Source organism: Schistocerca cancellata, chromosome 4 (genome assembly GCF_023864275.1).
Source record: "Schistocerca cancellata isolate TAMUIC-IGC-003103 chromosome 4, iqSchCanc2.1, whole genome shotgun sequence".
In the NCBI taxonomy this organism is placed as follows: domain Eukaryota; kingdom Metazoa; phylum Arthropoda; class Insecta; order Orthoptera; family Acrididae; genus Schistocerca; species Schistocerca cancellata.
In genome coordinates, this window is record NC_064629.1 from 123,023,757 (window position 1) to 123,047,323 (window position 23,567).

Sequence of the window (23,567 nt, forward strand, 5' to 3'; positions counted from 1 at the left end):
TGTCTCTGGCTGATACTCGGCCTGATCTTCGGCCTGACATGGCTGCCTGTCCTGTTCCAGAGGTTGCCCCTCAGTCTGCAAGATCCGGGCGGTCGCAGAGGGTGGGCTTACTGGTAGTTGGGAGCTCCAACGTCAGGCGCGTAATGGGGCCCCTTAGGGATATGGCAGCAAGGGAGGGGAAGAAGACCAAAGTGCACTCCGTGTGCATACCGGGGGGAGTCATTCCAGATGTGGAAAGGGTCCTTCCGGATGCCATGAAGGGTACAGGGTGCACCCATCTGCAGGTGGTCGCTCATGTCGGCACCAATGATGTGTGTCGCTATGGATCGGAGGAAATCCTCTCTGGCTTCCGGCGGCTATCTGATTTGGTGAAGACTGCCAGTCTCGCTAACGGGATGAAAGCAGAGCTCACCATCTGCAGCATCGTCGACAGGACTGACTGCGGACCTTTGGTACAGAGCCGAGTGGAGGGTCTGAACCAGAGGCTGAGACGGTTCTGCGACCTTGTGGGCTGCAGATTCCTCGACTTGCGCCATAGGGTGGTGGGGTTTCGGGTTCCGCTGGATAGGTCAGGAGTCCACTACACGCAACAAGCGGCTACACGGGTAGCAGGGGTTGTGTGGCGTGGGCTGGGCGGTTTTTTAGGTTAGATGGCCTCGGGCAAGTACAGAAAGGGCAACAGCCTCAACGGGTGCGGGGCAAAGTCAGAACATGCGGGGACCAAGCAGCAATCGGTATTGTAGTTGTAAACTGTCGAAGCTGCGTTGGTAAAGTACCGGAACTTCAAGCGCTGATAGAAAGCACTGAAGCTGAAATCGTTATAGGTACAGAAAGCTGGCTGAAGCCAGAGATAAATTCTGCCGAAATTTTTACAAAGGTACAGACGGTGTTTAGAAAGGATAGATTGCATGCAACCGGTGGTGGAGTGTTCGTCGCTGTTAGTAGTAGTTTATCCTGTAGTGAAGTAGAAGTGGATAGTTCCTGTGAGTTGTTGTGGGTGGAGGTTACACTCAACAGCCGAGCTAGGTTGATGATTGGCTCCTTTTACCGACCCCCCGACTCAGCAGCATTAGTGGCAGAACAACTGAGAGAAAATTTGGAATACATTTCACATAAATTTTCTCAGCATGTTATAGTCTTAGGTGGAGATTTCAATTTACCAGATATAGACTGGGACACTCAGATGTTTAGGACGGGTGGTAGGGACAGAGCATCGAGTGACATTATACTGAGTGCACTATCCGAAAATTACCTCGAGCAATTAAACAGAGAACCGACTCGTGGAGATAACATCTTGGACCTACTGCTAACAAACAGACCCGATCTTTTCGACTCTGTAAGTGCAGAACAGGGAATCAGTGATCATAAGGCCGTTGCAGCATCCCTGAATTTGGAAGTTAATAGGAATATAAAAAAAGGGCGGAAGGTTTATCTGTTTAGCAAGAGTAATAGAAGGCAGATTTCAGACTACCTAACAGATCAAAACGAAAATTTCTGTTCAGACACTGACAATGTTGAGTGTTTATGGAAAAAGTTCAAGGCAATCGTAAAATGCGTTTTAGACAGGTACGTGCCGAGTAAAACTGTGAGGGACGGGAAAAACCCACCGTGGTACAACAACAAAGTTAGGAAACTACTGCGAAAGCAAAGAGAGCTTCACTGCAAGTTTAAACGCAGCCAAAACCTCTCAGACAAACAGAAGCTAAACGATGTCAAAGTTAGCGTAAGGAGGGCTATGCGTGAAGCGTTCGGTGAATTCGAAAGTAAAATTCTATGTACCGACTTGACAGAAAATCCTAGGAAGTTCTGGTCTTACGTTAAATCAGTAAGTGGCTCGAAACAGCATATCCAGACACTCCGGGATGATGATGGCATTGAAACAGAGGATGACAAGCGTAAAGCTGAAATACTAAACACCTTTTTCCAAAGCTGTTTCACAGAGGAAGACCGCACTGCAGTTCCTTCTCTAAATCCTCGCACAAACGAAAAAATGGCTGACATCGAAATAAATGTCCAAGGAATAGAAAAGCAACTGGAATCACTCAACAGAGGAAAGTCCACTGGACCTGACGGGATACCAATTCGATTCTACACAGAGTACGCGAAAGAACTTGCCCCCCTTCTAACAGCCGTGTACCGCAAGTCTCTAGAGGAACGGAAGGTTCCAAATGATTGGAAAAGAGCACAGGTAGTCCCAGTCTTCAAGAAGGGTCGTCGAGCAGATGCGCAAAACTATAGACCTATATCTCTGACGTCGATCTGTTGTAGAATTTTAGAACATGTTTTTTGCTCGAATATCATGTCGTTTTTGGAAACTCAGAATCTACTATGTAGGAATCAACATGGATTCCGGAAACAGCGATCGTGTGAGACCCAACTCGCTTTATTTGTTCATGAGACCCAGAAAATATTAGATACAGGCTCCCAGGTAGATGCTATTTTTCTTGACTTCCGGAAGGCGTTCGATACAGTTCCGCACTGTCGCCTGATAAACAAAGTAAGAGCCTACGGAATATCAGACCAGCTGTGTGGCTGGATTGAAGAGTTTTTAGCAAACAGAACGCAGCATGTTGTTATCAACGGAGAGACGTCTACAGACGTTAAAGTAACCTCTGGTGTGCCACAGGGGAGTGTTATGGGACCATTGCTTTTCACAATATATATAAATGACCTAGTAGATAGTGTCGGAAGTTCCATGCGGCTTTTCGCGGATGATGCTGTAGTATACAGAGAAGTTGCAGCATTAGAAAATTGTAGCGAAATGCAGGAAGATCTGCAGCGGATAGGCACTTGGTGCAGGGAGTGGCAACTGACCCTTAACGTAGACAAATGTAATGTATTGCGAATACATAGAAAGAAGGATCCTTTATTGTATGATTATATGATAGCGGAACAAACACTGGTAGCAGTTACTTCTGTAAAATATCTGGGAGTATGCGTGCGGAACGATTTGAAGTGGAATGATCATATAAAATTAATTGTTGGTAAGGCGGGTACCAGGTTGAGATTCATTGGGAGAGTCCTTAGGAAATGTAGTCCATCAACAAAGGAGGTGGCTTACAAAACACTCGTTCGACCTATACTTGAGTATTGCTCATTAGTGTGGGATCCGTACCAGATCGGGTTGACGGAGGAGATAGAGAAGATTCAAAGAAGAGCGGCGCGTTTCGTCACAGGGTTATTTGGTAACCGTGATAGCGTTACGCAGATGTTTAACAAACTCAAGTGGCGGACTCTGCAAGAGAGGCGCTCTGCTTCGCGGTGTAGCTTGCTCGCCAGGTTTCGAGAGGGTGCGTTTCTGGATGAGGTATCGAATATATTGCTTCCCCCTACTTATACCTCCCGAGGAGATCACGAATGTAAAATTAGAGAGATTAGAGCGCGCACAGAGGCTTTCAGACAGTCGTTCTTCCCGCGAACCATACACGACTGGAACAGGAAAGGGAGGTAATGACAGTGGCACGTAAAGTGCCCTCCGCCACACACCGTTGGGTGGCTTGCGGAGTATAAATGTAGAATGTAGATGTAGATGTACCAAAGTGAGGTTAACTTTAATTGCTCAGTCCGCAGCTCGTGGTCGTGCGGTAGCGTTCTCGCTTCAAACGCCCGGGTTTGATTCCCGGCGGGGTCAGGGATTTTCTCTGCCTCGTGATGACTGGGTATTGTGTGATGTCCTTAGGTTAGTTAGGTTTAAGTAGTTCTAAGTTCTAGAGGACTGATGACCATAGATGTTACGTCCCATAGTGCTGAGAGCCATTTGAACTATTTTTTAATTGCTCAGGACGAGCAGCCATTATACTAGTTACCAATGAAGCACACACCTTGCTTGACACATATGCCACAGTGGCTGCCACAATAACTTCCATTCACTCTGAAGAAAGCTGAACCATCCCAGACCAGCCCAACATGCTGCTGCCACGCCACCGTGCCACCACCACCTGAAAGTCACAGAGAGTTCTTGAGAACCTGTGGACTCTCCGTGCTACTGTCAAGAGGCTAACTAAGCTGTTGGAAATGTTAAAGCTATGGATTGTGACAGCTGAGAGCAAACGTACCCCCTGCACATGCCCACAGTGGTCTCATAACCATGGGACCACTCAGACTAATGTTTGCTGTTCCACAGACCTTTTGGTCACCTGGCAGCTAATTGCAAGAAATCATGTTTGCACTCAAATGCCGAGACACGATTTGGTTCAGGTGCAACAGTAGGACACCCACTTACAGCACCTGCTGTTTAAGAACAGTTAGCCGACTACATCAAAAATAAATTATAGGACTGCTCAGCCTACCACTTGTATCGGCATGACTCCAAAGCTGCCAATTACTGAATGGCTACACAACACTACATCACAAAGGTTGTTGGTTACCAACCACTATTCAGGGATAGTGTTATTAATCGAACAGGATCAGAGATCAGCACACTGCTAACTACATTCTACCCAGATGCAAAACAACACATTATGGCCAATTTAGTGGCATTTAACAAGTCCGTCATATGCACATATGGTCACCAAATATTTGAGGTTGACAATGGTCTCTTCAAGAACTGCAAGTGGGCTTTTGCGTTAACCAACATTGCTCAACCTATTTTGGGTGCTGATTTCGTCACACAGCCTGCACTGACCACCAATTTGCTAAATGAATGACTGATACACTCTGTTAACAGACTTACTATTCTTGCAGGAAAGGGTCATTCATCAAAGTACACAATGCCCAGAGTGTATAATTTAAGTGCTAATACCTCAAATGACCATTGTCATTACTGGGAGTCCTATTGCCACAACTTGAAATCACACCTCCAGACCATGAGAAAGATTACATAACAATGAGGTGTGAAATAATCAAGTCACATGAGGATAATGTGATGTTGAAGGATATCCTATTGGAAACAGAAGACAAACTCCAAGTGGCCCTTAAAACATTAGAACAACATAGGACACCTCCGCATTGCATCCGTGCTCTGCACACGACTGTGTCCATGGATTAGCATTGGCCCATAAAACTACAGGGCAGGGGCACACATACTGCGGTGCACCATATTCTGTACCAAACCTGGTCTGCAACTTCATCAGGAGCCTATTGGACTGCATGGAAATGACTACCACCAATTTCCAGTGGCTACACAATGGCACCAGGGGAACCATCACCTCACACCCCTCCCCCTCTGTCTGCTACCAATGGCACTCCTCCCAACCACCATTCTACAGTATTGGCTGTGTCACTGACTGCAGTTACATGTCCATCATGCACAGCCACCCACACACAAGCTGGCTTTGAGGTCAAATTTGAAATCCATCTCATCTTTTAGGTGAGTGGATTGGGGGGGGGGGGGTTGTGGGAGTGATATAATCAACTAATAGTTGTGTGAAAAGTGCAGTGTGTCAGTGTGTCTTTAATTTCTCATATTCTTTGTTACTTCCTGTTCTGGTTTGTCCACTAATACACTGTTATTCCCTGTATGTATTTTATATGTAGTAGATGGTCTCCCTACATGGTCCCACAATGTACAGCAATTCATACTATAAGCCTATACTGAAATGTACACAATAAAATTAACAAATGTGTATATTGGTTAAACTTTGCAACTGAACATCTTTTAGAAGCCTCTTTATGGACCTAGGGATTGTTACATGTTTATACTCCCTTGTGATGTTCCTGGTTCTCAGCAATTCACAATCACATAATTAGATGAAGTAATAATTCCTATATCAGCTATGTATTCCTTTCTAGGGTTCAGAATGGAGTTTTATTTTCAGGTACAAAAGTCTATAAAAGGTAACCAGTGGGCTGCACACCAAAAACTGAACATCTGCAAATAGTTAAAAACAAAATAAAATAATACTTCATTAGCCACTCTTTAAACAATTTATCAGAATATTTGAAGTGAAGAATGTAAATTCTGTTAAAAATCTTAGTTTTGAGTTGATAAGATTAGTATATTAGTATCACCAGAAGACATTACCACCAGACCTTTCTCAATGTTTAGGGACAGACCATTGCAAAATATAATAAACAGAATTGCTCAAAGTGTGACAATTGAGGCACCCCTTGTGTAACTACTTGCTCTTTTAAGCAATGCTTTCACCATTTTTGATGGTTACAACATTTTGACCACTGTTCCAAAGATTTGATCTCAACCTGTAACTACAATTTCCCCGAGTTACATACTACCATAGTTTCTCAAACATAATGTATGGTTGCCAAAGCTTGTGAGCTAAAGGACCAGCCTGTTGTGTGTTTTCTTTCATAAAGTGCACTATAGAATTAATTAAAATGAATATAAAGCTCCATTTATCAATATCCTTTCTCAAAAGATTAACTTTTAGAGACTCAATAAGCAATAAATTCTGAGGAAGCTCTTAGGCCAGGAGTTGTTGCACTCACAGCTAACCAACCCACACTAGTTTATGTGACCAGCTGGTACAGAAAAGTGGAATTTCATGGAATTTCTTTTAAATTACTCTAGCACAGGTATGATTTGTTAAGAATTAATGAAAATTTTGAGAATTGTTAGCAAGAGTTCTTTATTATGTACAAAACACTGAAGATAACTTAAAATGAACTTCCAGTGTGCTATATTTTAAAGTGACCATTCAAACAAAACACATACACCACAGTCTCTCACTGTGAGTTTCCAACAGTTCTGATACAAAAGTCGGCATGAAGTTTGTGTGGGCGTCTTCCTTTGCCTTTTCAGTGTCTTAATATACAATAAATTCATTGTTCACTGAAATATTTAGTAGTTTTCTAAGACAGTTAAGTCATTTTGAAGAATGTAACTTCTTTTGTGATGCACAATATGGCCTTTAGAAGGGCAAGGTCAATGACAGTAGCAGTACTTGAGTTAGTTACAAATATGTCAGGGTTTTGAAGACAAAAGAGTGTACAGCACTGGTACTTTTTGACCATAGGAAGGTATTCAGTTGTACCTCATGTAAGGCCCTCCTCAGCAATATAAAATCATGTGGTGATGGGGGAGCTATTGAGCAAATTCTTGAATCCTACCTGAATAATAAACAGAAAATTGTACTAGTACAAGTTGCAGACTCAATTGAAAAGAAGTTGAAACAGAGTGCACCATAGCAAACTGTAATGGTGCCTTTGTTGTTACTGATTTTTGTTAATGACATAAGTACCAATGGGCACACCTTGCAGTTTGCAGATAACCAAATTTGTTCTCAAAAAGCAAGTGTGTTGCTCAGGCTTTTCAACAATCAGAAGCCCTATTAAGCTAGGCAAGGGTCTGGCTTCCTATGAACAAGATAAAAATTAATGAATACAAAACACAGAGAATGACATGCAGCCTCAGTGATACTGGATCACTGGGTGACACAGCAGCCACTAAACTCATGGGCTTTTTTATTCATACTATGTTAACATGGCAACAGCACACAAAAATTGTATATTCCAAACTTTCCTGGGTCCGGTATCTCCTGAGGAAATTAAAAGGAGTAATATCAGACCAGTACCGGTAGCTACTAACAGTGTACCCTGTAATGTTTCAAAGCTGCATGAGACATGAGCTGCTGCTGTGGAGTCTTTCTGCAGTCTGTAAAAGAAATGCAAAAGAATGATAATTGTAAACCAATTGTTTCTAGATTAGGATTTATGACTGTTCTTAGCCAATATTTATTCAACTGTCTTGCTCATACAGAGACAAATCATGAACACTACAGAAAGAGAGATAAATTTCATCAACACAGCACTGGCAATAGAGACAGAATTGAAAGCCCTGGCTGTTAACAAAGACAAAAAGAGCTTCCACGTGGTGGCTTTCGAACTGTTGAGTGCACTACCTAAGGCTATTCTTTCACTACTAGTGCAGCAATATAGGACTAAAATTTTGTGCACATTTAAAGGGCAACCTTTGTACAGTACTGAATAATTCTTCTCTGGTGATATGACGGTGTCTACCTGGGCCGGAACTCAGTGCTATGGCAAGAACAGCAGCTCTGATGTTTAACTACACTATGTTCTAGTACTGATTTCATAGTTCTATTATCATTGTACAGTATATCATAATCTAGTTGTTCTCTTTAGTATATTGTATAGCATCAATTTTAGTATCATAGTTTAAACTGAAGTGTTGTATTCATTTTATTGTGGTAATACTGTTGTAATCTTGATGCAGTCTGCCCAGCTATGGCTGGTTAACAACACAGAGCTGGTAATTAATGGACATGATGTTAGACTGCTTTTTGATGATAATAAGCAATATTATCCAAACCACAGGGTTATTTGTTTGGCTCTGTGTTATAATACTGCAAATTTCAGTAGATGTGAGTGGGCAAAGAAAAAAGTTACCTTGGGAACAGCACAAAGTTTTTACAATGACTGGGTACAAAATGATTGATAAAAGAAGAAAGTTTGTCATGAATGTTCATGAAGTGATTGTTGAATATTTCACATAAATTTTTTGCTCAGAGGAAATACCATCTTCATTCTCAATGCATGTTATTAATTGAGTTTTTTTCATTTTTGCCAACAGTCTCATTGATGTCTTTGTAATGTGGCTTTTGCTTTACTACTTGAATTGAGTATAAACTGCCAGTTGCACATTTTCTTGGCTTCACAGCAGACTTGTTCAGTTTGAAATAGTTATTGAATAACTTTCTGTCTGTAGTTTTACTGTAAGCATATTGCAGTGTCTTATTTCTACAAAAGGTTTGTATTCCTGATGTCAGCAGTTTATTACTAGACATTTTGCATATATTTGGCTTAAATCTAAGTTTGATTGGAAATGCTACATCTTAATGTTTCTACAAAATACTCAAATTCTTGTACCTTACAGTCAACATCACAATCACAATGTACACCCTTCCATCCATCTTCATGGAGCACATGTGTGAAAGTGAATACTCTATATTATTTTTGATGTAATTCTTCATACTTTCCTGGCAATCTGTCGACACCTTGAGGGGTCAGTTCAACTGCCAGATATTAGCATTGTTCTAGCATGATATTTCAACAGTGTGATCGCTGAAGATGAAGAAATTGTTGCAATATTATGCAAGAATGACACTGATATCCTGCAGAATACGCCACATCTCAAGATGTCACCAGTGTACAGTTAGAAACATTAGGTGTGGTGTTCATATTTTGTTCAGAACAGACCCTCAACTGTTTTTCTTTCTTTCTTCATTCGCCATGCCTTACCCTTCTTCTGCTTCAACATTTGAGATTCCTCTTTGTTTCTTCTTCCTCCCCGTGTGCTCCTGAAGGCTGACCTACATGTTTGACATGTAACAGGTGACTGGGTAGTGCATAATTCCCAGCCCCATGTCAACAGGTGGGGTTTGCACATACTTCCTCGAACAGGCCAGGCCCAGGGAGGAGTGCCTGCCCAAGCTGTTACCTTCCCAAATTGTCAATTCATCACTCTATCATGGGTTTCGTAGGTGTGACCTGGGGTGTGAACAATCACCTAAGGAAAGTGATCCCCCCTCGGAGGAACCCCAGTTGGAAGGAGCACGCCATTGCAGATGCTGGCAATCATTGGAGATTTCCTCAGAATGAGCCAATCATCATTTCAGTCTATGTCTACTACACACAAATGGAATGAGCCTAAAGATTCAATGACTTTCTAGCTGCACCTTGATCCCTCATGGTATCACATACTGAAGACGTCAGTCCTTTGCTACTGTTAATGTGTTTATTATTCAAAAAAGTGTTGATGCAATTGCAGGCCCTGTGAAATCTCGCTCCGATTTATGTAATGGAACTTTGCTTTTGGAGTCCAATTGTGTTTTTCAGGCCCAAAAACTGCTTGCTGCTTCACTCCTCCACAGCTATCCTGTTCATGTTGAGCCTCATTGAATGCTGAATTCTTTGCATGGTGTTATTTACACTAGGCTGCTTGGAGGTCTGATGGAGGGAGAAATCCAAACTTATCTCTCTGTGCAGGGCATCACTGCAGTCCATCAGGTAATGAAAAAGGTTGATGCAACATTACTGTCCACACACACGCTTTTTCTCACATTTGATTGAGTAGTGCTTCCACCGAAAGTCAAAGAAGATTATGAAGTGATCACAGTCTGACTGTACATTCCAAACCTGATGTGTTGTTACCAGTGTCAACATTACAACCAAACTCACATGTCCTGTTGATACATGACCAAATGTGGTACCTGTGGTAGTGATGCTCACAAGGGCAATTGCCCGCCTCCTTCTCCCTGCTGTATCAATTGCAATGGCGACCAGGCAGCCTCATCCTGAGAATGTCCCATTTACCTTGATGAGCAGGCCATCCAGGAGATCTGGCCAAAGGAAAAAGTACCTTACCCTGTTGCTCGCAAGTTGTTGGCTAGACCATATGACACTTACAGTACCATTCTCGCTATGACTCGCTCCATGGAGGTCATGACCATGCAGTTTTGCAACTTCAAATTCAGCACTGCAGTTGTAAAATCACTGGGTATTGTGGTAGCATAACCATCTCCTTCTCCTCCAGCTGTGCAACAAACCACCAAATCTTCACCTCCTGCAGTGAAACCACCTGCTACACAACTGACAGGCTGGAAAGGAAGAAAGGAATACTCTCCTGAAGATTTTTTACGTTTCTGCAGGCAACAAACATCTGAGTCTTCATCTGCCAACCGCAAAGGCTCCAAGAAATCAATCAACGTGACCAGTCTTCTCATTCCCTGACTCAGAGGTCCTCTTCAATGGTGTTACCACATGATACTCTCACCTGGCCGACCTACATTTCGCCAGTGTGCACTGCCCACTGTTTTGTTTCTGTAGAATCTGCAGGCCAACCCAGTGAGAATGCCAGCACCTCTGTAGATCTCATGGAACAGGCTCCTCCAGCCTGTGCACCCTGTAACAGTGAGTCTTTGAAGGCTGGCACTCAGCAGTCACAGAGGTGACAACATTTCTTTTTCTTCTTCTTTTTTTTTTCTTCTCTCGTCCCCTTTTGCTGTTATGATCCTCCCCCAATGGAATGCCAGTAGATCCAAGAAGGAAAAATTATGGCTGCTCTTGAAATCATAGCGTCCACTCTTTCTCTGCGTGCAAGAAACAAAACGTCATCCTCGAAACCACTCTGACCTCCCGTATTTCCTCCCAGTCTACTTTGACCTTCCCGCCAAGGATGGCATTCCATCTCATTGGGGAGTCATGCTGCTCATCAGGGATGACATTCATAGCCAAACCATATTACTGAATACTTGGCTGCCAACTGTTGCAGTCCACATTATCCTTCCTCACTTCACATTTTCTCTTTGCAACATATACATTCCTCCATCATTTGGTGTCACCAGGGCAAACTACCTCCATGTTACTGATCAACTCACTCACCTCTGCTCAGTGTCTTTAATGCACACTGTCCCATTTGTGGCTCTTCCTGAATCTGTCAGAGAGTGCCCTCTTGGCTGACCTCAATCAACTCAACCTCTCTATCTTAATAATGGAACACCTGCATTCCTCTAAGACTCCACACACACCCATTCCCATTTGGACCTTTTGCTCTGCAGCATCCAGTTTGCCTGTCATCTTGAGTGGTCCATTCGCTCTAATATGTACTCAAGCATCCATCTGCCATGTGCTATCTGTTTGCTGACTCCTATCCCATCTACATATAAACCCAACAGGCAGCTTTCTAAGGCCGACTGGAGGCTTCAGTCCTCCCTGGAGACCTTCAACGAAGATTTTCCCAGTTGTGATGGCCATGCAGAGTATGTCACGAAAGTTGTCCTTACCATAATAGAGCATTCCATAACTCACACTTCATCTCTACTGTGCTGTGTACCAGACCCCAGGTGGACTGAGGCATGCTGCGACATCACTGTGAAGACCTGCTCTCTGCAATTTTAACCATCATGCTATGATGTTGAACTGTATTCATTGTAAACAGTTTCATGCACAGTGTCATTGCATTCTTTGCTATAGCAAAACAGCTATCTAGATTTCATTTACTAGTTCTTTTAACAGTTCCACTTCCTCTTCCAACGTGTGGGGGGCAATTCTCATCGTCTGTGTTGGACTAAGATCCTTTCCCTGATTTCCAGTATGACAGTAGAATGGGGTGTCATTGTGGACCCTATAGCTATCTCCAACACCTTGGGCTACTATTCCGTGAAGATTTTGAGCTCCACCCACTATCATCACCCCTTCCTCCCTCGGAAATGTGTTGGGGAGGCTCAGGTGATACGCTTCTCCTCTTGTGATTGCTACAATGCTGCCTCTACCATGAGGGAACTAGATAATGCTCTCACTTCATCCCAATCTTCCACCCCAGGGCCAGATGATGTTCACATTCAGATGTTGCAGCACCTTTCTCTCATGGGCAAGCACTTTGTCCTTCATAAATACAATCACATTTGGGCAGATGGCACATTTCCCAGACGCTGATGTGAAGTCACTATCATACCCATATCTAAGCCCAGTAAGGACAAACTCCTTGCTTTTAGCTACTGCCCCATTTCTCTCATCAGCTATGTTTTCAAGGTGATCGAATGTATGATTTATGGCTGGTTGGTATAGTGGCTCAAACCTCACAATCTACTAACCACTGCACAATGTGGATTTAGAGCACACCGTTCTGCTGTTGACCAGCTCATCACTCTGTCAACCCATGTCATTAACTGATTTCTGACAAAATACCTGATGGTGGGCGTGTTCTTTGATTTGGAGAAAGCCTATGGCACGTGCTGGAGGACTGGTATCCTTCTGTACTCTGTACATGTGGGGCTTTCAATGCTACCTGCCTTGTTTCATTCAGAAATTTTTAAAAACCAAGTATTCAAGGTATGTGGGGGTTTGATCTTGCCAGACACCTTCATCCAGGAGAATGGGGTGCCTCAAGGCTCCATCCTGTGCATCGTACTCATTCCTATAGCCATTAATCCTATAATGGTCTGTCTCCCGCCAGGCATCATGAGCTCCTTTTTTGTCGATGACTTTGCGATTTATTGCAGTTCTCCACTGGCTTGTATCCTGGAGCATCTTCTACAGCGATGGCTTCATCGTCTTCACTCATGGGGTATCGACAATGACTTTCGCTTTTTCACTGGCAAGACTGTTTGTATGAATTTCTGGCTACGCAATTGGTTTCCTCCACTGTCTTTACGTCTTGGGCTTGTTGCTTTTCCATTCACTAAAACTACGAAATTCCTGGAGCTCATGCTTGATAGAAAACTTTCTTGGTCCTACATGTGTCTTACCTGGCTGCATGCTTTACCCAGTCTCCTAATGTCTTATATGCTCTAAGCACTACTTTCTGGGGAGCAGATCGGACCACCCTCCTCTGTTTGTACCAGTCCCTTGTCCATTTGAAACTAGACTATGTGTGTTTCATTTATTCATGTGCATGTCCATCCATTTTACACCACCTTAATATAATCCACCATCATGGAATCCGTTTGGCCACTGGTGCCTGTTACACTAGCCCAGTTGAGAGTCCCTATGCAGAAGCTGCCAGACAACTGCTGCTATATGGGTGTGATGTTCTCCTCAGCAGATACGCTTCCCATTTGTCTGCCATGCCTAGCCACCCATCCTGCACCTCCTTTTTTGATGACAGCCTTGGCTGACAGTATGGGATGTATCCCTGTTCTCTGCTGTCTCCCGGGTTCGCTTTCCACTCCTATTCCAGTAGCTTAATTTCACACTTCCTGCCAGTTTTCCAGTGGGTGTGAACCCTTCACCACCTTGGCATCACGCAGTGGCCTGTAGCCTGTGTTCATTTTGGACTTCACACTCGACCTTCACACTCAATATAGTGACAGCACCTTTGTGTACAGTAATGGTTCTAAGACTGACTGTGGTGTCCAGTGTGCCTTTGTCATTGTCACTGACCATTTTCGGTATTAGCTTACACAACACTACCCAATATTTACAGCAGAGCTCTTTGCCCTCTATCAGGCTACCTAATACATCCAGCGACACAGCCTTTTTTATTGTGTCATATGCTCTAATTCTCTTGGTGCCCTTCTGAACCTCTGTGTGCTGTACACAGTCCACCCTTTAGTGCAATGGGCCCAAGAAAGCTTCCATTTGCTCTGTGTTGAGGGAGACACTGTGATACTCATTTAGAATGGTGGTCACGTCGGTCTGATGGGAAATGAGGCTGCTGACGCCGCTCACGAGGCTGCAGTCTTCTTACCTCAGTCTGCTAGCTCTTCCATCCCTTTGGATGATCTCTATGTTGCCATCTGTCGGCAGGTGGTGTCACTTTGGCACCACCACTGGTGCACTCTTCATGGGAACAAGCTCCAGGGAATTAAACCCCTCCCAGTGGCTTAACCAACCTTATCTCAGCCCCCCTTGCCACGAGGAAATCATTTTAGCTAGGTTGCATATTCAGCAGTATCATTTTAGCTATCGCCATTTGTTAAGTGAGGATCCCCCACCATTTTGTGTGCATTGTCATCAGTTTTTGCCAGTTCACCATTTCCTGACCGAATGTTCTTGTTTTAACAACTTGCCGGCTGCGGTGGCTGAGCAGTTATAGGTGCTTCAGTCCAGAACTGCGCGACTGCTACAGTCGCAGGTTCGAATCCTGCCTTGGGTATGGATGTGTGTGATGCCCTTAGATTAGTTAGGTTTAACTAGTTCTAAGTTCTAGGGGACTGATGACCTCAGATGTTAAGTCCCATAGCGCTCAAAACCATTTGAACCATTTTTTAACCACTTCTTCTATTCTTTCTATTGACTGTGCCATTTCTCCTGTGGATACGCAGGGTTAATTTGGATGTGGCAATGTTAGTTGGAGGGTTGGCCGGATGCCCTTCCTGTCGCCACCCCATACCCCCCGGGAAGGAATTAGTGTACCCCAACTGTCTGCGACTAGTATAATCCATGGAATAGTGCAAAAGTGTTCAGATGTTTGCGAGCCATGTAAATGAGGTGGAATGTGGGGACCAGCCCAGTATTCACCTAGGGGGATGTGGAAAACCGCCTAAAAACCACATCCAGGCTGGCCATCACACCGGCCCTCATCGTTAATCCACCGGGTGGATTCAATCTGGGGCCGGCGAGCCTACCCAAGTCCACGAAGCAGCACATTGGCACACTCAGCTAACCTGGCGGGTATATTTTTTTTTAACCACTTATGTTCTTATATATGTTTTCTGTCTGATTTGTTGACTGTTTTAGTGAAGGACACATGGATTTTTGACCATGTTTTACTTTTTATCATTCGTAGCAACATGGTGAAGGACATTTAATCTTTGGTTCAGGACCTCCACTGTCTCTACAGCGTATTTTGAGGACCTTGTGTTTAGCTCACTTTCCATCAGTCACTTGGGCTTAATGTATAGTCTTTTTAAGTTCTTTTACTTCTTGATATTCTAAGGTTATGACATGGGAACTTATGACCTTAGTTGTTTTTGTGTCCTAAAACAAATAACACACACACACACACACACAAAAAACACTTGCATGCCAGAAGAAGGATTCCATCAATATTCTAACTCCTCCAGCCACAAGCTGTGCCATATTTTACAAGCTTCCCAAAATCTATAAACCCCACTATCCTGGATGTCTTAGTGTAGATGGGTACTATGCTCCCATTGGAAGATCTCTGCTCTTGTTGACCAGCACCTCCAACCAGTTACCTGTAGCTTAGCCTCTCATATCAAACATACAAGCAACTCCATTTAGTAATTCTCAGTATCCTTACCCCATTACCACCTGGATCCTTGTTTGTCACAGTTGATGACACCTGCCTACACACCAACATTCCTCAGGCCAATGGCCATCATGTCATCCATCTCTACCATTCTCAACGTCCTTCTGACATCAACCCACTACTTCATTCCTTCTAAACCTTACCGATTACATCCTCACACACAAATACTTCTCCTTTGAGAGGAAGATACACTGCCAGGAAAAATATCAAAACATCAAACAATAATTAATGTAGACTACTGAAATTTCAGTAATACATTTGTGTAGGTAACATATTTAAATGACTGACTTTGCAAGATCACAGGTAAATGTAGGTGCGAGACAAGCCATTGCAAATATGAAATGCTGGTACATTAATAGCCAGTTTAACTGACAGAATGCTGAATGCATCCATTCAGACATGATGCACTGTGTTGTACAGCTTCTTGATGACAGTTTGTGGGATAGAGCTTCATGGTCTTGCCCTTGATCAATCAACACAGGGATGTTTAGTGCTCCTTGTGGATGACACTGGAGATGTCGTCCGATGATGTCCCATATGCGTTTCATTGAATGCTGATCTCATGAATGGGTAGGCCAATGTAACATTTCATCACTCTGTAGAGCATGTGGGGCTACAACAGTAGTACAAAGGTGAACTTTATCCTGTTCAAAAATACTCCCTGTAATGATTTTCAAGAATGGCAGCACAACAGGTTGAATCACCAGATTGACATACAAATTTACAGTCAGGATGCGTGGACTATTCATGTGATTGCTTCTGGTGTCATACAAAACTGTACCCCAGACCATAACTCCAGATGTAGGTCCTATGTGTCTAGCACAGCTCGTCCAAACTGTGCCCCTGGTGCGCTAGCACCCACGATCGCCCATGGCCAGCGCCCTGGGCGAATTCGTATGTTGTCGCAGTGACTGTGCCATGTCGCCTAGCTGGCCATGCGGACCGCCCGCCGAGCCTCGCTATGCCTGTACACATATATTGCAATAGATAAAAACTTATTTTGTGGCCACACATTGCTGTCCTTTTCAGCAGAATTGGGGGAAAATGTATGTAAAACCAATCTTTTTTGTTAGTTTTTTATTTGAGTTTCAATGAATGAAACAATTAATTGTTAAAGTGTTTTAAAAACAGGATTGTACAAAATTAATTGTATGTTCTTTTTTGGCGTGGTACGAGCAGGAAACAGGTGGGCAAAGTTTGTGTGCAAGTTACAAATGATCGCTGAGAATTGGGAAAGTAGGGAAACTCTTTGCTGCTGGGAATCTCATCAAGGGTTGCCTGGTTGACTCGGCGGCTTGTATTTGTCCACCAGACCTCACGGAAAAATTTGAAAAAATAGCTCTTTCTCCTCAAACTGTTGCTCACAGAGTTGAAGATATGGTCTCAGATATGGAGCAGCAATTAATGGAGAGAGTGGCAAACTTCATTTCACTTTCTATCACTCTTGAAGAGTCCGCGGACGTTGCAGACATATCTCAGCTCGTCATATTCATTCGAGGTGTCGACGACACTCTGCGTGTCACCGAAGAATTTCTCGATCTTATACCATTAAAAGACACAACCACGGGTTTGGATATTTTTCTAGCCGTGGAAAACGTGTTTGAGTCAATGGGTTTAAAAATGGGAGCGCCTGACCAGTGTAACAAGGGATGCAGCCCCTGCGCCACAAGGGATATGCACTGGATTTCTGAGTTACGTGAGGTAAAAAATGGCTGAAGTTGGCTGTTCCTTATTCACGACAGTCCATTGTCTGATACACCAGGAGACACTTTGTGCGAAGATTGTCAACATTAAAAATGTTATGGACACAGTTCTTCGAACGGTTAATTATCTTCACTCACATGGACTCATACATCTCCAATTTAAAGAATTTCTGGCTGATATCGAAGTGGAATACCCAGACATCCCGTACCACACCAAAGTAAAATGGCTGAGCAGAGGAAAGGTGCTTCATCAGTTTTTCTCCTTGAGGGGCGAAATAAATACCTTTTTTGAAATGAAAGGACGTCCAGAAGAATTACTTTGTGATCCTAAGTGGGTGGTGAATTTGGCTTTTTTTGAGTGACCTTACTGGTCATTTAAATACTTTGAACATTACACTCCAAAGCAAAAATCACTATATCATTGATTTAGTGCAGACGATTCAAGCATTTAAAGAAAAACTTATTTTGTGGGAAAAACAATTGTGCGAGAAGAATTGTGGACACTTTCCAGCACTAGACAGCATTAAAGAAGATGTGGATTTTTCAGATTATGTTGCAATCATTTGCGAATTACAAGGATGGTTTGAAAACAGATTTTTGGAGATAAATGAGCTTCAATCGGCCTTAAATATATTTCTTCGCCCATTTTCCCTCCGGCATAGGACGCCTCACAAGTGCTTCAACTAGAGCTGATTGAACTGCAGTGCGGTATACGCCTGAAGGACCGCTTTTTGATGTGTAAAACTTTGGATGAATTTTACAATTGTCTTCCACGAGAGAAATATCCTCTTTTGCACAAGCACGCGGCCTAAGTTGTCTCAATGTTGAGCGCTTTTTCTCTCTTTTAAAGCTTGCTAAAACTAAGAACCATTCATTACTTGGCAATGAAAATTGCACTAATTCTTTGAAGTTATCAATCTCAGGGAATATTGTGCCAAACATTGACAAAACCGTTTCCTCAGAAAAGAAAAAAGTGTAAAATGTTAATTGTCTTCTTTAAAAATGTTGACTGTAAGAATTAAAGAGCTTTATAACCTTAATTTTATTTTTTACTAAGTTTTCAAACTTGGTCAGTTAAAATTATTATGTACAAAACAGCAAACTAAGCATCCGATTTCTAAACTCTGAGAAGGAATACAAAAAGTTGTAGCAACAAGTACAACAGAAAATATTTACTTGTAACTATTAACAGTAAGAATGAGACTCTATATCCCTTACATAAAATTATTTTTAAAATAGAATATTTATGACTAGGTCATTTAATAAACTGATATATTTTTCAGAAGACACCTATGTTACATATGATCCATGTGCAGTACTAATAGAATCAAACTGTGGGTCAGAAAACTACTAAGTTATTCTTCGATTCTTGTTTTGGATATTGTTTTCTCTAGCTTTGCGTAATAATTGTGCCACACGAACACTATTTGTTACCTAAACAGTAAATGGTTTGCTTGTTTTACCGCTCATGGACCTCTTTTACAGAGGTACGCTTACTCTGTTCTTTTGTTTGCATTGGGTCTGACTGTGGAACAGTCCAGCACAGAGCAGTGCTGTGCGGTCTCACTCACTCCGCAGCTCTCTCTCTCGCCCCTATGCCGCCGGGCGCAATTCTTGGATGAGCCTGGTCTAGCACGTGAACAGGTTGACTGGAGGCCCTCAACAGGCTTCCTTATAACAACACACAGCCATCACTGGCACTCAGGTAGACCCAGCTTTCATCTCAAAACACAACAGACCTCCACCCTGGCCTCCAATGAGCCACTTGACACCACTGAAGCCACAAATGACAGAGGTTTTGGGGTCAGTGGAAGGCACACTACAGGGCATCTACAGGGCAGCACAATTCACCAGAGCCACACACCGAATATGATGGCCTTCCCTCTCAGTAGTGACATGTGACCATCCAGAACCCTCATCTTCTTGTGACTGTACTTTCTTGTGACCACTGCTGCCAGTGATCATGTACAGTGGTTACATCTCTGCCAAGTCTTACTGCAATATCACAGAAGGAACATCCAGTTTCTCATAGTTCTATTTAAGGAACTCGCTCAAACTCAGTGTGGTGCTGATAATGGCATTTTGCTGCCTTAAAGATGTACTTGACTAACATCAACTCGTTATGTTGAGTCCCAAAGGTCACCAATGGTACGGTCATTACAGTGTGTATTTAAAGCAAACCTGATTTGCATCCTCATAGTGGCACTACTAGCGGCCCTCTTATATAACTAGCATGAAATTTTTATAGACATCATCTTTCAGATGCAGAAACACATATACCAACTTTCATTTGTGTTGCACAACTCCCTCTTGGTGTTGCAATTTTTTTCATCCAGTGTATTTAAGCAAATCTATGGCACAGCCATGGGCAGCTGCATTGCACCTTCTTCTGTCAATCTGTTTGCAGATCATCTAGAGGAATCCTTCCTAGAATCCTAAAACTCCAAACCCCTTGCCTGGTTGTGATTGATTATTGATATCTTCATGATCTGGACCCATAGGTGTAATATCCTATCTTCATTCATCCACAACCTTCTCTCCCATCTTCTTCATCTGGTCCTCCTCAGCCCTATGTGTCATCTTCCTGGCATTTACCTCCACCTTGCTGATGGCTTCATCCATATCTCTGTCCATATCAAACCCACTAACCACCAACAATACCTACTTTTTGAGCACTTTCACTCTTTATGCATCTAAATATTGTTCCCATTCATCATGGCCACTTGTGGACAGCATATCTACTGTGATGATAATTTATGATGTACCTATAACCTGTTGATGCACTTGGCTCCATGTATCTCAAAGTCTCATATTTCACAGTTTTGAAATAATATGCTGAATACCTAAAGCATAGTGCAAAATTATGTAGACCACACAATAGTTAAATTTGAAAGTGGATTCTCCTACATTATTTCCGCTATAGCATTGTTGATTGCCAGTTCCAGTTTTACAGATCACATTTGAAACAGGTGAAGAGACATGCACCTCTTCCTTCCTAAATATATCTGGCCGAGAATTAATTCAACCACTAATGAGAGTCACTATGTTTATTGGATGTAATAGTGGCATAATATGCAGTGACAGCAATATGCTGTTAACGGTGCACATTATATAACTTGCTATACAATCACCAAAACGAATTATACTGTCCAGTAAGATAACACTTTGAGTTTACATATGTGATACGTAGGTGTCATGCAGATGATGTCAAAGCACAGATTTTCACATGAGGTATTAGGTCTTTGACATTTAGCCTGTGACTTTCACTCTGAATGGTATAGTATGTTTCTGAGTGTTAGCGTGTCACAGAACTTTCTGATACATTGATGTTGTTCATTCGGTAGTGCACCCATGAGTCCAACACAACTCAACATAGAGATGTTACCTGGTTGCTCACCATTCACAAACTTTCCCTTTAATCGACACAGAGATGTGAGTAACATACTAGTTGGACACAGACCGTAGATTTTGGGGGAGGGGTGGATTTTTAAAGACAGCACAAGAACATTATGTGATTTATGAAATTACTTAATGTTTTTAAATTTTGCTATGTTAAATTTCATTATTTTGCATGGACTCAAGGACTTTACCATTATCCAGTTTATGAAAAATGTTTTAGGTTAATAAATGATAAAAGAATGTGGAACATCATTATGTTTTCGTAGTCTGAATTCCCCTATCTACAAGTAGGGCATCTATCATGAAATCCATATTTTATGATCCTCAGTTATCCAAAATCTTAATTAGTGACTGAATTAATTAGTGAGAGCTGTTGTCTGATTCAGAAAAAAATATAGCAAAAAAAATTATATCATCAAAGTTCAAAATCTCGCCGATATTAAAGCAAAACAGACACTGAATTTATGAGTGTCCAAACTTCTAATGTCAATTATTCTGTACGTTAATTAATGCCAGATAATTCAAAATATGGTCTTGAAAAATTGGGAATGTATGTTTTTGAATGAGTAGTAATAATACTTCCTATCCTGCCCGTTAGCTCAAAATGTATTCCCTTAAGTGATGTCGTAGGAACATTAATTAGCTATAACTCTTAATTTCTGAGCCATCTAGTGATACTACATAATTTTAATCAGGGAGATAAATACAAACAACGAACAATTACGTGTGTGACAGCATTACAAACAGAATGAAAAAGTGAAAGAATTTTAGTTATTCATGTGAGCAGAAAACCCAACTGTTGGAATATTTTACAGCTTGGTACATCTCTTCACCCTCCAACTGAATTAAACAGACAGTTATTGTCAATTAGCTTACTGGATAATTCAGTGGCCTGTAAGAGTCTATTACATGTATCAAAATACATAAAAAAGAAACACTGTTATCATAATGCTTTAAACTGATTTTCAAATCAGGTATCCTAAATAGATGTTACCTAACAGCCATTCCTGGCCGTCTTATGACATAAAATTTTATAAAATTTCTAAACATACAAGTGCATAGCATTATATGTACATAACTATAATATTTCAAAACACATTTATATCAGAGAACTTCATGGACCACAACTTAGTCTTCATATTCCACAAATTTTCCACTCTGTTAACACAGTTCATTACTCATTATTGGCACCATCTTCACAAAAACCACTGTCATGGTCTGTTGTAGGCTCTTTCTGTGATTTATGCTTCAAATTTTCACTCATGTCCATTGTATTGTTTTGTACTGTATTGATCCAAAGTGGGTTTTAGCATTTACAAACGTAAAAAGGCAACAAATTTTCTAAATTAGTGCACTAGTTATTCCTGTCTCTAAATTTCTAGTAAAAATGATTACTCATTAATTGGAAATTTACTCATTATAAATGTACATAACTATCAGTATAATGTCACACAGAAAATTTACAACAAAGCATGTATATAAATCAAATGAGAATGGAAGCTGCTTTATTTACTCAATTGGTCTCCTCTGACTATGGTCAATTAACTCTCTTGAAATGAAGTTAGTTTAATTCTCTGCATGTTTAATTCCTGTTAGAAAATAACAACATCAAGTTGGAGGTAAACAGTACAGTATCAAAGAAATGAACTTTGCAGCAATTTATATTAAACAACTCATTAAAAAAAATTAGTACTTCTTGTAGGTTCATTAAATAATTTTCAGTATTTTATCTTTTTTATTTTTTATTTTTTTTTTATATAAAAGCATCACTCTGTTTCTGAATACAGTGCAGTAATGTCCAACAGCTTAACAACAACCTATGTCATATTACTTATGCATGTCATCACAGCAAAAGAATATTCTCTTGTATATCATTTCACTTTCCAATTTATCAATGCTCATTATACTGCTTATTTATTCCCTTATAAACATGTTGACTGAAGAGGTACTTTTGTAAAAGAAGCTATTACGAAGACGTGGTCCCTAATCATTGCTGTTTCATATATACTTCACAGATCTTCATTCACTTTGTCACTTCATATTCACTTAATATTTCGTTGATTCATTATTATATATTTCTCCATTACATAATACGTTGCTGCTTCATATATTCATTCTGCTTCACTTTGTGTACAAAAAAATGACTCTACGGCATAATTCTCAACAGCAACCACCCACAAGACATTTCTCTCTATTACATAGCAGAGCAAAACTTATTCAAATGATCACTTTATTTTCCTCATGTCTGAAGCTTAAGTCTATGACACACTTAGTTCTCACTAAAATTTAATCTCCACAACATTTATTTTTACTGCAATATTCTTTATCTTGGCCTGAAAGACTTATAATATGGCACACACATACTGAAAAGAAGAACTTTCATACATGCAACTAAAGATAATAACATTTTACATTGGACCAATGACTTTCTGAATTTCATATACTTAGGGGACATTGGGTTAATTGCTTCTCAAAGCTAATTGGACCATCACAATTATAAACAATTCAAGAGTAAAAATTATTATTTTTTTCGTACCAAAAACATGTTCCTTTAGATGGGCTGTACTGTGTGAGCTAATATGGGTGCTGTCTGTTAGCTACAGAGATTTGTCCGCAGCTCGTGGTCGTGTGGTAGCGTTCTCGCTTCCCGCGCCCGGGTTCCCGGGTTCGATTCCCGGCGGGGTAAGGGATTTTCTCTGCCTCGTGATGACTGCATGTTGTGTGCTGTCCTTAGGTTAGTTAGGTTTAAGTAATTCTAAGTTCTAGGGGACTGATGACCGTAGATGTTACATCCCATAGTGCTCAGAACCATTTGAACCATTTTTTTGTTAGCT